Here is a 12,484-nt window from a genome sequence, read left to right as displayed (position 1 = left end):
AACCTTGCTATAGAGAAAGTGGTTATGTGCAAAAAATCCAAGAAAGAATCTATTTAGTGTGCTAATTGCAAATATTTTGACAAATTTTCATATCTTTCAATGCTACTGTATGCCAAATTTAAGCATATACAATATGATATATTGATATGCATATTGTAGCAACAGTTAATCTGCAAGAACACAATATGCATTCTTTAGTCCTTAGGCAAGACCATTAATCATTGTCAAATAGATGGGTAAACATATATAAAACAATTCTATAGGAGGTGGAAACAATACAGAGCAAGCCCAAGATAGATGATAAACCAAGAAAGACCAAGGTTACAATCAAGCACATTTTTTGGCTTGTGCCTTGTAGGGCACACAAGGAACCAACTCAAAATAACCTGTTCATACGAAACAAAAGGATGCTATTAGGAGGAATGCTAGGATTTGGTACAAAGAGCATGTTTGATCAGGAGGGTAGCAGAATGATGAAAAAGAAATATTAGAGACAAGCAAGATGCAAACTACAGCATTTAGGAGAAAAGAACTATAATTAGGAGTTTAAACTATTCAGACCATTCTTGTATCTTGACATCATATTTATGTGGATTATGATATTCGTTTTTAAAATTAATTTATTCAAGGAAGAAATCAACTCTTTATTGGCAAGGTGAAAAATGACACCAATGCAACATTGATAGAAAACATTAATGGAGTCATCAAGCAATTCTCGATCCTAAACTTAATGCATGTTGTTTCTGAATAATCTTTTTAATTTTCTATTCTATATGAACCAAGCTGAACTTCTTTCATTGATTAGTTATTATTAAGATTTTTTCAATTATAATAAAAACACGCTTTGAGATGACGAGATGGTACCTGAGACCACCATAGAAGTAACCTGACGGTATGCCAATCCGACTTTTCTATCCATCCTCGAATCATTGGAAATATAAACAAAATTCCTGCTAGTAAATTTGGAAGCATGTATAGCATGACAGCCATGACATATAAAGGTCGTAAGCCTTTCACTTCAGGAAGCCACTTATCCAGATATTTCACTGGAATACTGATTTCTGGCCAGGATTGAATATAGAAAAGAGGAAGGGCTATGGTCCATGCAAGACTAACTAGTATCTTGAGAACATTTCTCAGTGCATCAGTAAATTTCCATCTACAGTAGCCTGGAAAGTTCAAAACAAGGTCCAAAACACCTACCAACAACATAGGACAAGAAAAATTTAATCCAAGTAGTCAGGTGTTTCAATGCCAGAAAGCGAAGATTACTAATTTAAAGAGCAAAGCAATTTGTATATTAAGTTCTGAAGTCTACCTACCAGAGCATTCTGCGTCAGCACATTAACCATATATCAAGCATTAGAAACATAGAATTTTCATGAGATTATGTCAAGCATGCAACAAAAAAAGAGGCTAATTTTTGTTTCTGGAAAAGAAATCTCCTGCAATGTTTATTAGAAAAATAATATACAGAAAACCAAATGGTGACTAACTTAATAATAGGTGAATTAAATCTGATTTCAAATTAGTAGTTAAGCTACATAGTGTTTGATGACCAGATAAGTTGCATGAGTTGTTTCACTACATGGTGTCTGATGACTGGTAGGAGTAAATGGAAAGCATGTATTTGGTGACCAAGTCTTCCACATAAAGCACCTGATAAGTTGCATGATTATTTTGATAGACAGCACAGTGTTAATCAAAACAGGTAAGTCAGGAGATGTAGATTCAACACATTCAGGGTTAACTATTTCAGGATTAACTATTCCTGCAAATTATCTGGTCATCTATATCTCCTAATCATGCAACTCATTCAGGGATTTGTTTGATGCAACTTATCTCCTAATAGTCAAAGAACCCCTTTCAAGCATGTATTTGGAAATAATTCAAAGGTTAACAATCCATGCAGATTATCTGGTCATGTATACCTTATCAACAGAGGAAGAGAGAGAGGGGGGGAGAGGGAGGCATACCTTATCAGCGGCAATGATAGAACCCTAACCCTAGTTGCATCATCGTCATTGCAAAACTCTAGCCCTAGTCAATCTCATCATCATGGAGCCAAACTTGCACTGACATTGTTCTCACAAAGCATAGAGAGATGGGAGAGGGGAATGGAAGAGTGGGAGAGGATAATCGAGAAGTAAGGAGAGCGAGCGTAAGGAGAATCGAGAGATTAGGAGAGAAGGAGAGGAATTGAGACCTTAGAACATCCATTGTCCAATATAAATAGGATCTCTACAACTAAAGCATTTACCTAAAGAATTTCTGGTGATATGAGCCTTATGTTGCATATGGTGATAGTTACTAGGGTATTTCAAGGTTTGCTCTAGTAAAAAAAAGTGTATTTCAATTCAATGGTCTAAATTCATCAGGATATTTGCACTCTTTTTCTTATAAGCGTTATAAGATCACAATATGATCATTGTATGGTCATTGAGTAGAAAGTTGATATTTTATTGTTGGAAAAATATTTTTGAAGTCTTCAGGTAGAGTTATCTGCCAATTAGTAATTATTTATTTCAGTGAAGGAACTCCACATCTTCTCTCATTTTTTTAAATCTCATCTTTCACTTTTTTCTTCCTCTCTTTCCAGTCTCTTATCATGAAATGGTACCAAGCAAGGACAGCCGAATTGTCCTGGATTGGATGGTTCGGGGCATATTGAAACAGACTAATTGTTTACCAGAATAGTTTGACCTGTCGATATGGTTTCCGAAAAGAACTCTTTTTGGTTAGAAACAGATTGATTGTTTACCAAAATAGTTTGACTGATTGTTCCTCTCCTTCTCTCTCAATTCTTCTCTCCCTCTCTCCTAATCTCTCGATTCTCCTTACCCTCGCTCACCTTATTTCTTGATTCTCCTATCCCGATCTTACATTGCCTCTTCCATCTCTCGATACTCTATGAGAACAATGTCAAAGCAATGACGGCTCCACGATGATGACACTGACTAGGGCTAGAGTTTCGCAATAATGATGATGCGTCTAGGGTTAGGGTACCATCATTGCTATCGATAAGGTATGCCTCCCCCCCCCTCTCTCTCCTTCTCCCTCTCTCTCCCACTCCCTCTCCCTTCTCTTAATTCCAATATGCCTCGGCTCGATACAATACATAGTCAAGGTCTGCCGTACCAGCCGGTACGTACTGGTACCGTCCTGAACCGGTACCGGATCAACGTGGAATCCGATACCGGGAGCTTATCATTGAAGAACCGGTACAGGATCGGTACGGGCCGGTACGAGACTAGTACGGAACCGGTAAGGGCCGATACGAGATCGGTATGCGGATTCCCAAAACTCGGCCATTCAACGGGACCGATATGGGGCCGGTACGGACCGGTACCGTACCGGTACCACCCACCACCAATACGCCGACCGATATCAGTACGGCGGACCTTGATACATACCAATACCATACCGGAGCGGTTGTCGGATGGTAAGACCCCTAGTATTGGTTCGGCACTAGCAAATATTATTTAGTTTTTTTTCTCAAAAGATAAGGGGTATCAATGCTTAAATTTTTTCTTACGATAATTCTATGTAAAATCTTATATAACACAAAAATTGAAGTTTTAAATACAAAGAAAAACTTAAGCATATATTCCATGTTGAGTTTGCAATAAGATCTGCAATCTCGGTATCAGGTACTATAATGGTATGTTACTGATTCAGTAAAGTATGGATCAATATAGTATGGTATGCAACTCGTACTGAGATAAACCGCGATCTCTTTTACTCACTTTTTATCAAGGCAATATCGGATGGTACAGGTTGGTACAGGCCCTTTACAAACCTAAATAGTGTTTTTGTTCCAGTTCTGACCTGGTACGGTATGGCATGCCCCGTATTAGGTGGTTCGAGGCGATAGGACAAACATTGGTCTGTAAAGATATGCAAATACAGCCGGTACATTGTTTTCATTTCTTGCTTGTATATACTGTTGAGTATATGGTTTGCATTACTCTACATGCCTTATGCAACTATATACAACAATAACAAATAAGCCAAATAAGATCAGGAAAATTCTATACAAGTTCATCAATTAATGACAATACGTAATTACATATTATTGTTTTCCAGCAATTGTTTTGCTCATCTTTAAATCACTTAACATCAACAAGACAAGTTAGAAAATTGATAATTGTCAGAAAATGAACATCTAACCAAGATTTTGAATTTCAGGCACCTCCTAATCTTTCGATAGAATCGGACACCTTGCTGGCCCACCCTATCCCGGTGGCCGTCTCAGTCGAGCATACATCTCTCTCCCCTTCTTCCTTCCTTTCTTTCTTTCTTTGTTTGTTTCTTTTCCTTTTTTTTATTTTCTTTTGTTTTCCTTCCTTTCCTTTTCTTCTCCTTTCGTTTATTTCCTTTTTCTTCATCTTTCTTTCCTTTCTATTTTTCCTTTCTTTTTTCTTTTCTCCCTTTCTTCCTATCCTCTTTCATCTTCTTTCCATGCTTGGATGGGTTTTAGAGTCCCATCCCCACCCAAATTCCCATTTTCTCACAAGAATGGGATGGGACATCTGGGCATGATCATAGGGACACCAATCATCCCACCAGGGTTTAAAACCATGCACATAACCATATCCAGAGGTTTAATACAAGGTTTCTTCCCATCTATGCCCTATGCTATCTCTTGAAAAATATCCAGATGATTAACCTTAAATGGTGTCTAGAAAAAGAAAATATCTATTAGAATTCATTCTTCTATGATAGTTCAATAGTAAGGCATCATGGTGCAAGACCAAGAATGTATCCACATTTAGGTGTCGAACTATATATAAGTGCAGACAAAAGCACAACTAGGGCAGATGTAACAATCCAAAGTAAACATAGGAAGCCATCAGATAGTTATAGTTAATAGCACAGTATTGTTGATCGTTAAAAAATCGTTAGCAATGAAAAGAACAGAAAATGGTATATGCATTAGATACAACTAGAAGTTAAGCAAAGTGCTCATACACTGGAGAAGGTGTAAAAAGGCTGCTGTGATAAAGACACTAGATATAGAATGTAGGGTATTCTTTTGAAAAGGTGAAGAATCACTCCAGGCGATGGTAACCATAGCCTGAAAACAGTTCAAATGTTAGACCATTTGTTAGAGCCAAAAATGGTCAAATATTCTTAAGTAAACAAAATTGTACCTGAAGTGCTAGTATAAGGCAGGTCCATAAACGATCAAAACTTCGAAAGATGTGCCAAAATGTTCTAGTCTCAGCAAAATTGATTTTACCAGTGCTTTTATCAGATTTTTTCTGAAACCGTTCTCCCCTCTGCTTGTCACTTGTAGCAGGATAACTGTATAAATCTACACATAAAAGGAGATAGTCACTACTAGTAACAACATTTCATGTGATACCTGCACTATGGTCTTTGATTCATACGTTTGCTCAAAAAACTCACCGTCAACTTGCATGGGCCAACCCAAAGAAAAGCAATCATCTGACCTGAACAATATACAGACAAAAATCAACAGAAGCCTCAAGCTACTGTGTTTGGAAGTTTACTTGGTGATAAGTCAAACCCCTTACAGACCAGAAGTATTCATTTAGATCATCATAGTTGCACCAAACCGAATGGGTGGCTTTTCCATTTCTGCTTTTCTTGGCTTCCTAGGAATTCGATGTAGCCATTATTTCAATTAAACCTTTGACAGTGTCCCAATGTAATTGCATGCTTTCTTTAAATAAGTACCTTATCGATCACATGATACAATGGGGTGATAATCTTTTTCAAGAATGCCTCATCATCCCCACCATATGAAGGTCTGACGTTTTCGCCTGTGACAATGCTGACATTTCCAGCCAAGAGACCATGAAGTTCAAATGCCATCTGAAGGAATTTTGAAGCTTCCAATAAGGGCTAAACGGATAGATCCTTATGTGGAACAAGAGTATGCATAGATATTAGAGCAAAGAAAAAGAATCATAAGATCTTACATTATGGAAAATATAACACAGACATTCTGGCATAAAGCGAACATTAGCAGCTTCACCCCAGATTAGAAGATATAGACCCATGTAGAGGATCTTTCTCTGTTGTGCTTCTTGTTGACCTTGACAGAGCCTGAAGCAATAATTTATTCATAAAATAAAAATCAACCAAAGGCCTGAAGGATGACTGACAAGTGACAATAGTGCAAGTGTTGGTCCATCAGATCTTACCTTAAACTGTGCTTATGCCCCAAAAACCTGCACCATGTTTTGTAGTTTTTAAATAGTTTATTCATGACTGCATCAACAGCTCTATCATCCAGCTTCATTAGAAGAAAACATTTGGCAGACATCGAAGTGTTAAGACGATGAAGCGCAGTATCCATCAGAGTTGTGATTGAAAAGGAAGATAAAATTTATAATTAAATTGTTTACTTCAATATTACAGACCACATACCATAAAAATATTTATCGAGACACTTCTCAAGAAATGGCTTCATGTTTGTGAACGTAGGATTCTAAGAAGACTAGAAATGAAATCATATTATGTTTAGCTTATAGCAAGGTTATAAATAGTGGTATGAACCCCCTATCACTTTTCTATTGGAATGATAAAGTACAGGCATGGTACAAGTATAGAGGAGATATACTGAAACTGATACATTCAAAACAAATGAAAAAAAAATCTCCTACACACTGGTGCGCATCAGTCCAAACTAATATGGCCAGTATGTACTGGAACACAGTTCTGGCATCCCAGCACCTATGTTGGTGCCAATTTCACACCAAAGCGGTAAGGTATTGGTCGTAACATCCTATTCTGATGGCTTCCGAGACCATGACTTATAGTTTATTATTCTTGTTGCAGGATCAAAATGCTTGATGAAGTACAATTCTAGATCCTTCAGTTAAAACTTAGAAGATATTGACTAATCTTTGCTTGCTTGTCCCTAATGATACTGCAAACAACAACAGATGAATAACATTAGAAGTGTGATTATGAGAATAGTAGAACACTTTCAGGCAAACAACATATTTTTATCTTGAAGTTTAGTGTGCTACCTATGGGAACAAAGTTGTCAGTTGCCACGATGAAGACAAGTTTTAGTTCCTAAGTTAAAAGATGACTGAGAAACCACTGCCTTTGCTGCTTATAAAGTGTGAACAACCATGCATCACCAAGGATTCATATCCCAAAACCAAAAGTTTTGACATCTCCTGCCACTACCCGCATCATTCTAAGAAGAAAATGGTACCCTAGCATCTGCAAGACACCGATTCTCTCTTGAACCAGAATGTCCTGACCATCTCGACCATCCTGGTTGCATCCCAACTCTTAGGACACACCAGGATGGTTAGCACAGTCTGGGCACAAATTTCTTATTTTTTCTTTTTATTTATATTGTTAATAATTGTTTATGGACTGTCCTAACCATAACTGTCTCATACTGGTGCCATATAATCCCAAGAGCAAACAGAGACACAGTTTGGCACTGAGATATGAACCCTTATGCAACACAAACTTTCAAAATTATTTAGAATAGTGATGGCCTAAATTTGCAGAAACCAATTCTGCAAATCAATCAACATGAGCAAAAAACTTCCATTATTAAATTCCCAGATGTGAACGAGAATAAAGACAAGATATAGCTCCACTGACAAAGGTTACAAATTGCCTAGCCTATGACTTGACCAAAGAAAAATGCCACTTGAAAAAATTGCCTGAGCATCAACTAATTAATATTTTTTAGGTTAGTTTACCACTTTTGCCGGCTTAATAGGTTAATTAACTATACTGTGTAACAATAATAGTCAAGAGAATTCCTTAAAACCATCTTAAAGCTTTCTCTCTAGCTAAATATCATGAAAAAATTGCCCCTGCTTAGATTTCTCTCAGAATACAAAAATCAGATCATTAGTTCATAGTGAACTCATTAAAATCACGTGGAACAAAAGTGAATACAATATTGCCCTCGACTAAATTTTCGTTGTTTTGAATTGGGGATCATACTCCGCTACTTAGCAACCAGAGATTCTTAGTTCAATTCTTGGATGGTGCATCTCCAAAAATATGAACTTGGATAATTATAATACCGATGATTTTTCCACCCTTTCTCACCAAAAAAAAATAAGAAAACACATTTCTGCCATCAGCAGTTGCACAATTGGCAGTCTGTTGGCCAAGGTAAGCTAAGAGAGAGGATCAACAACGCTTAAGCACTATGGTTATTTTTGTCATAATTATGAATCCTGTAATATTGATTTCTACCAAGGTCTCACTTATAGAATGATAATGGCAAATGTCTGTATCCAGTACTTCTTCTAACCTAACAATCGGAAAATCTACTGCTTTGACATTGATCTTATTAAACAAATCCTAGAAGACTCCTCTCAAGCTCTACATACATCAACTTCACATGAATCCATCATTCTCGTGTCTGTGTCCTTTAGAAAAAAATCTGATCCCTTTTTTTCTTTTTTCTCTGTTAACTTTGCCAGATTACATAAAGCACACAATCAAGTAATACTGGAAGGCCAAAACATGAAAATCACTTCTTTTATTATTAGCATGATTTTCCTTGTGCTATTCTTCTAATCTTCAGTTGCTTTATGAAGCCAGTATTATCAGAACAAGTGACTACCTAGACAAAACTGTTTTGACATGCTCGCACAGATTGATGGTGGCTGCATGTCATCTTGGCATCACCTTTATGTAATTGTCCATCAACACAAACTAATGTGTGTTAATTACAAAGTTACTACATAAGTTCAGCATAAGCCAAATAAATAACTCCTAATAACTATACTAGTCATACGGATGATTATATAGTATTATGGTCATCTAACAGCTTACAAGTTACTAATCTGTAGGCTATGTTCCAGTAACTAGGCATTTGATGCAATAAACATAGTTTCTGTCTGGGTATTTTGGTCAACTTTTTCCATCGCATGACATTTTTGTCATTGATTGCCTCGTCAAACTCCTCATTCCAGACGAAGTTTCTGCTGCAAGCAAGAATCTGGGACCATTGTGAAATAAATGTTGGTTGGGTCTTTGAAAGTGAAACTTGTACAAAAATAAAGTTAATGTGAGTCAAGCTCAGGTTTTTCACCTTTTTGTGATAATATTAATCATTTTTGCTGGATTCCTTATGATTTGAAACATAGCTAGAAAGAATTAACAAGATACAAAAATTGGCTGATGCAGAAGAAGCCTTTAAGTCACTTAGTACATCATATAGCTGCCAATTTAACTTCACATATTCATATTTTGGAACAAACTATGGATTTTCCTATTAAAGAACTTTAGGCCTAAAGAAATCACCAAATTATGAGGTCATGTTATAAGATTTCACTGGTAACTACTTATCTAGGTTTGGCCCATATCTCAGTCCAAATGTTGCGCTCAACCATGAGGTAAGGTCAGTCTTAGCCCGTTGTGCCATGGCAATGCAAAAAATTTTAATTAACTAATCCAGTTATGCCTCACAATTATCTGCAGGATAAATTAAATAATCTTGAACTACAAAGAAATAAGAGATAATTATCCAGCTCATAATGAGGATAGTTGGTATTGAGGACATCTAATGAAACACGGAAGTATTGAAATCCGTTACCAAGCCATAAATCTTAGTGAAGGTTTAAAGGAGCCATCGGAAGATTACTTTATATGAAAGAGGAGGATTTTGTCTCTCTTTTTTTCAGATTCTAAAAGCATCACAACCCACATATGTCTAGAAGATATAGGGCTCAAATGAATAGAATAATTTTAAGAAGAAAGAAAATCACCTACTTTGTTAAGAAGTTCAGGCTTGGGCGTCAGTCTTATATGAACATTAGCAAGCAACAAGATTAAGTTCTCCCTTTGGTTCCTGACGTTATCTCTCTGATGAAAACAAGAGAGAGAGTGTGTGTGTTTTAGAGCAAACAAGAACAATGTAAAACTTCTTCAAGAAACAAGTATTCCAGAAAGAACTCTTTTTCATTAGAGAGTAGACCTGAAACCCAAACATCGCCCTCAACCAATCAAGAAGATCTAAGTCTCCTGGTTTCTGCCTTTGCTGCTCAAATGAAGTAGGCCAGCTCAAACCTCTTGTATTCCTCAGAGCAGACACAGCCGCTTTGATCTGTTAAAGTCAATATCATAAAAAATAAAATAAATTTGTTTAGTGCTTGGAAAAGGAGAACCTATCACGAAGATGGCTGAAGGATATAAAAAACCAATGGCAAGCAAGGGAGTCTGCAAGAGGCAGATAATTTGTAACATGTAATACCTCCTCAAATTGCATGATAGGCTGTGAAGCACCAGCAGCATCAAGGGGAAGAATGTTATATGGCATATAGATCTCATTCTTTTCTTCAACATCTTTAGCAGAAGCAATAATCTGCTCAACCACAAAGAACTAAATTTCACAAAACTTCCAGAAATCACCAGAAATAACTAAAACCATAGCACACAATCATTTAAGGTTTAAATTTTTCCATCATTACTTATGATGCCTGATACATAGCAAAGCAATATGAAGACAAGTTCATGCATTCAAAAGATGCTATTGACAAGCACTCTTTGTGACCAATACTGACAGTCAGAGTTCTAACCTCAGGTGCCACTTCTTCAACCTTTTCATTCTTATTGACTGCACAGAGCACTTCAAAAAGCACCCCAGCGGTCTGGTAAGCTTTCCCAAGCTGAGATCTATAAAGAAGAAATGGTCGCACAATAAAATATCTGATCAAAATAAAGAAACCCCAAGCATCATTAAGAGTGTTAGCATTGTAAGCCACACTTACCTATCGCCTTGTTCGCCTCTATCCAGAGCTCTGACATAATGTTCATAGTATTGCTGATAAAAGCTCTCAATCTCTCTGGCATCTGTTCTTTTTACCCTTTTAGCAAGCGTTGACGTATTTTCCTATAATACGAATTCAGATTAGGTTAATTCAGCCCAAATTTAAGGAACTTATGATTATTTCGTGATTGCCGCAAATACTGGTTGTAGAAAGTTCACGCTGCATACCGTAGTTCTTATTTTTCATATTTATTGAGTCTATCTAACGCAAATTCTTATGGTAAAGATACCTCGTCTATAACCAAAATAAAATGTTTCCAGTCATTAGAATGATATCAAAGAACCCTCTAAGTACATGAACAAAATCACCTCAAGATGCTTTATGCCAAATTTGCAGATTTCAACGTTAAGTACTCTAGAATTAACGCACATCAGACACGAAAGTTCTCGAGATTGCGATAAAGCAAGTTCTAGCAACACCTCTTAACCGGAAAATCTTTATACATAATACACATGAGGTTCTCTTAAATAACAGAACCGTAAAAAAATAAAATCCTAATTTTCTTAAAACAAGTTCACTTAGTAATATCGACAATGAAGAGTTACGGGAGAAATAATTTATATGCGGGCGGCAACAAGAAGAAGAGAAAACGACGAAGGATATCGGAAGCTTCTCAGATCGGAACGCCGAGCGCCAGACACTCGACACTCCTCAGTGGAACTCTAGGCGTCAGCTCACCGCGTTGGTGATCGGATCCCACCTCAAGAACCAGAACTTAGGAATGGAACCTTCCGTTCTACAAAATGACCAAAACACCCAGTGAAATTTTTAGTGGACCAGGTCCACCGGTGAGCTGGTGGAGCGGTCCAGGGAGTGCATAGAAATTTCTATGCGGAAGGTGGATACACCGTCCACTCTACCTTTGTAGATGATCTCGTCCGTCCAGTCGCAGCAGCCCTGCCAAACAATGTGGACTCCAGCAATGATCAAGAGGCCAGTGGACGGCAGATTTCATATCCGCACAAAAATTTCCATGCGGACACCCAGAAAATGCCTCTCCAACTGGGAAATAACTCAATCATGCATGCAAGCCGTCCGCGGACTAGAATGTATTTGGGGAAGACAGGGAGAGAAAAAGAGAGGGAGGAGTGCGAATATCATCATATAAATTACAAAAGGCAATAAAAATAATGCGGAATTAAAAGAAGATTTGCCAAACTGAAAAAAATAGAAAGGCGACATCCGCTGAACCAGACTTTTCCTTCTTCTAAAATTTCAGAAAATAAATTTTCTGAGAGGGAGAAAGAGAAGATGATGTTCTCACCCGCTCTAATCTTGTGAGGAGATTGGTCTTGAACTGCCGAACTCCACGTCCGCTCGAGTTCGGGTCGAGCCTGTAAGCCTTCTCAAACGCATAGTAACGACCTTCACGTACCAAAGAAGACGAAAAGACAAAACCAACAAAAAAGAACGCAATGAGCCAGATTTCATGAAGCCAAGAATCCAGAGAAAACGCGTAGCTCTTGGAAAGGGTACCCACAAAGATAGGCGACGCGAGGGCGTTCTTGCTCGATCTCGGCAGCGACGCGGAGGATGGGGACGATCCCAGCAAGCGACGGCGGCACCACCTCGTTGTAGAACACCTCCGTCGGGACCGTCGTCGTCGCCGCGTTCCGCGACGGCCGCCTCGTCAGCCCTTGCGACTCTGTCCCTGGACCTCTCGCCGCCTCCGACGACGACGACGCCTCCAT

General features: G+C 37.9%; 1 pseudogene; it reads right to left on the bottom strand.

Moving 5' to 3' along the window:
* Nucleotides 1-12,484, bottom strand: part of LOC103695881 — a 42,892-nt pseudogene extending 30,408 nt beyond the window's left edge.

Source organism: Phoenix dactylifera, unplaced genomic scaffold (genome assembly GCF_009389715.1).
Source record: "Phoenix dactylifera cultivar Barhee BC4 unplaced genomic scaffold, palm_55x_up_171113_PBpolish2nd_filt_p 001636F, whole genome shotgun sequence".
Lineage (NCBI taxonomy): Eukaryota > Viridiplantae > Streptophyta > Magnoliopsida > Arecales > Arecaceae > Phoenix > Phoenix dactylifera.
This window is presented reverse-complemented; position numbering and strand designations above follow the sequence as displayed.